Source organism: Nannospalax galili, unplaced genomic scaffold (assembly GCF_000622305.1).
Source record: "Nannospalax galili isolate Female #2095 unplaced genomic scaffold, S.galili_v1.0 scaffold274, whole genome shotgun sequence".
Taxonomy (NCBI): Eukaryota; Metazoa; Chordata; class Mammalia; order Rodentia; family Spalacidae; genus Nannospalax; species Nannospalax galili.
The window spans coordinates 185,436-189,737 of record NW_008335435.1 but is presented as its reverse complement, the minus strand read 5'-3'; positions in this window follow the sequence as shown (position 1 = coordinate 189,737).

The following is a 4,302-nucleotide window of genomic DNA, read 5'->3' as shown; positions in this document are numbered from 1 at the left end:
TCCTCCTTGTTTATGTGTGTGTGTGCGTTCCCTGGTGCCACAGCATGCATGTGAGTTCAGATGACAACTTGCTGAAGAAGGCTCTCTCCTTCCACCATGTGGGACCCAGGGATTGAACTCGGGTCATCAGTCGTCGTGGCAAGTACCTTTACCTGCTGAGCCATCTCACCAACCCCTTACTATACTTTTTTTTTTTTTTTTTTTTTTAATGGGATCTTCTGTGGTTCAGGCTTGCCTTGAATTTTCTTTGTAATCCAGGATGACGTGAAACTTCTGATTCTTTTAACTCTATTTTCTGAGGGCTGGGAATACAGGTGTGTTCCACTATGCCCAGTTTTGTACAGTGCTGGGAAGTAAACCAAGGACTTTGAACGTGTTAGATAAGGTCTCTACTAACTGGTATATCCCCACCTCTGTCTTACTATCTTTATAAGGATTTTTTTCTTTGACACCTGGGGGCTACCAGAAGCCTGAAGTGGGTGTTAGCCAGGGCCACACCATTTTAAAAGGCTCCTCCATTTTGGTTGAACTATGACAATTCCACAAATTAATTTGGTTCCCAGAAATAAAGTAACTTTGTTTCTTTATTAGATTCTAGCCGTCTGTTCTACCCACTCCTAGTAGTGGCTGATCAGGAGAGATGGTTATTCATCACCTGACATTTTTCAAGGCTACTCCTTGGTTATCCTCAGGAAAGACCAACTGTGGGCCCCAAAGGGAAACTTCAATTTCTATCCCACCCCCCCACTATGGGGGCGCATGGATCTGGGGTCGCCAGCTGCTGGGCGAGGCACCGGTCTCCTGCGTGCACCTGGGAAGCAGCGGGTCCCGCGGCTCGTTAGCTCCGTGTTGCTGGCAGGTCCCTGCTTCTCCGCATCTCTGTGGGTCTCTGCTACCGGGGCTGGCCTGGTCGAGTTCCGCCCCAATTTCACCCCTGCACTCTCTCTCTGAGTTCAGGACGGTCAGCTGCCAGGTCACAAGGAGAGGTGTGGGACTGCTAAAGCTGGATTTCTGAGAGTCGATGACGGGAAGATAGCGCCCCGTGGGAAGGCTGGGAGACTGGATCACAGGATTTAGTGTTACAGCTTCAGACAAGTGACTCAGCTCAGATCTCAGTGATTCAGCTCCAGGTCTATTGGGGTAAAACTAGGATTATTTATAGTGTGGAGACAGTAGAAAAAGCCTTAGCTGATAGGTGCTCCTGGAATGCTTCATTTACATAGGGCACTGGGCTTCTATCAGGCTATCAGACAATGCCTGATTAAAGCCTGGTAGTTTCTGTGCTGGAGGGCATGTATCTGTGACAGGCATTTCAAAAGTAAGTCAGGGAGGAGAGCAGAAGGCAACCCGCTGAGAAGAGGAGTCTCCCCAATCACGCCGAGCCAGCTTGTGGCTATCCTGACATGGGGAGACTGCTACCCTAAACAGCAGGGGTCCCCAACACCCCACAACCTATAAAAAGGGGGTAGTCTTACCCTGCACCTGGGGTGGAGGTCTCCTCAGAGGCCATGCTGCTGCCTATTTCTCTGCTCTGTGACATTAATAACTGCTAATAAATCTCTTACCCCAAAGAAGAGTCTGCCTCAGTGTCCTCTTGAACCCCAAACTCCTAACCTATCACAATGGTGCTGAAAACCCAGGAGGAAGCTCCACTGAAATGGACTGGATTTCCGGGCTCTTCCTTTCCGCCCTTGATGCTTTCTCTAGCCCACAGCACAGGCCTCCATTTTCCATTGTGGGGGTGGGGGTGGAGGGTTGGGGGGGTTGGTTCTCTAGGAGCTCTATTTGTTGACTTTTTCTGAAAATCCCAGTGTAGGTGAGAGTGTTTACCTGGATTTGGGCCAGACCCCATCACCTTAAACCAGCTGGGTCTAGTGGCACACACCTTTAGTTCCAGTACTAGGGAGGCAGAGGCAGGTGGATCTCTGTGAGTTCAAGGCCAGCCTGGTCTACATAGTGAGTTCCAGGCCAGCTGGGGCTACAGGGAGACCCTGTCTCAAAAAGACAAAAAAACAAAACAAAACCCCAAAACCCCAAAAAACTTAAACAAATAAAAAAACCCCAGCTGGGTCTAAGGATGCTTATTTTGCTTGGTTACCATTTGTGACATTTGTTATTTGGAAGGGAGTTCAAGAGCTGCTTGGCTCTCTTAACCCTCTCCACTGGACAACTAAGTCACCAAAAACCTCAGAATGGGCTTCAAAATTCTTACAGACTTAGATAATTTCAATGGTGAGCAGTTAGAGACTTCCTATTTCAGAGCCTTTTCTACTTTAAAAGCTGCTTTTTGTCTCTGCTGCTTTTCAAATTCTGTTACTAAAAATCTATTCCAAAAGCCTCTCTCTCCGGCTGCTGGGTGAGGACAACTTTTCCCTGTGTGAGCTAAGTAACAGGCCACCTTAGGCGCTTCCTTTCCAGGCTAAAATACCTGCTCTGATTGGCTGCAGCTTCTCCAGGATGCCACTGTTTCTTTGGCTTCTTCACTCTGATACATGTGGCAACCCGTGGCTACTGCAAAACTCTCTGCTTCCCACTGCTTCTCCCACTGCTAGACTGGAGGATACTAACACAGACCAGCCATTTCCCTCCACATGGATGTCTGTCCTATAACTGCCTCTAGGACTGCAAAGTGTAGGAAACAGCCATTGCATCTCACAGTGGAAAAACCAGTAAGCCTCCCTGTGTCATTCCTCTCAGTCTGAACTTCTTGACCAAAGCGAATTCTCAGCCCTTCCAAAATGGTGAGTCTATCCCCATGCCCCCGTCCATTGCTGACTTGTAACCATTCCTTAGAGCCCACCCCCACCTAAGTTACATTTGTTTTTTGAAAAAAACTAATCTGTGTTGGGATAAGTCAAGAGGGACCGGAATGTAAAGCATGGCTGCCAGGCCGGATACCTTGTAGTGAGGACGGCAAGAAGCTGGCCCACTCCATTCTAGGGACACTGTCTTTTACCCAACAACCCCCAAGCGAAACCATTAAGCCTCTAATACTTTAATCCTAACCAGGTTCCTTGTAGATTATGCGACCGAGGACAGGACAAAGGCCACTTAGCCTTAGTAGCCTCCTCCCTCCCCCCTACCTGCTGGCCTGCCAGAAAAGCCAGAGGCTCCTCCCAAGCCTGAGTGACCTGAGGACCAGACACTCAAATGACCTTGACCTTGACTCACTTCTTTTTTGCTAAAAAGAAAGTAGATAATTTTGGCCACTGGCATGGTCTTAAAGACCCAGCAAGAAAGTATACCCCAAATTAAAATAATTGATAATAATATAAAACAACAAAAATTAAATTAGACTTTAAAAGAGACAGATGATTCAGACTTTAAAGGCCTCGCCATTTAAATAAACTGAGTATGACCTACTGATATGCCTGCTGGACTGATCACAGCCTCCCCATCTGTAATCAGATTAAAGAACTTTCATAATTTTCCTAACTGTAAACAAAACACTGTATATTCCCAATAATTCTGCTAATGTCTCCTTTGCTTCACAAAGGCTACAAAATCAGACTAAGACTATGACAAACACCAACATCTCATTGGTGACTGGCTTTGAAATCACATATCTGTATCTTCATAGTAAAAATGGGTTATATCTATTGTAATCTTAGTAGGGATGCTATTAATCTCTGAACCTTGTATACTGAACTACTATCTTAATTTTATCTGTTCTCATTCGAGACTGATTTCCAGTGTGTTCCTTACTTGCTGCATGTGGTGACCCATTCTTTAATTTTTTTTTTTGGGTCTTTTTGAGACAGGGTCTCCCTGTAGCCCCAGCTGTCCTGGAACTCACTATGTAGACCAGGCTGGCCTTGAACTCACAGAGATCCACCTACCTCTGCCTCGCGAGTGCTGGGATTAAAGGCATGCACCACCAAGCCTGGCTCATTCTTTAATTTTTTAAATCTTGTGGTTATGCTTATTGGCTTTGCTCTAACCAATGAACCAATTCATTGCATTCAGGTGCACGATGTCATCTTCACGTGTTCAGCTCAACCTTATGGAGAGATGCAGCTAGGATATAATTTGTCCCTGTGTGTAAGGACGTGGAGGCTGTGGTTGTGTTGAAGGAGGGATGGAGAATAATTATGGCAAGTCTTTCTATAAAAGAGAAAGACCTCTCCATGCCCTCTGTGTGCTATGACCAACTCTTTCCTGTATAGATTGCCTTTCTTGTCCTGCTGCCCCTAACACTGCCCAATAGTGTGTGAGAAGCAAAAGACCATATTTCCCAAGTTATCCACCTTAGATCTGGGGCTCTAAAAATTTGATTGACAAAAGACAGACAAACATGAAAAA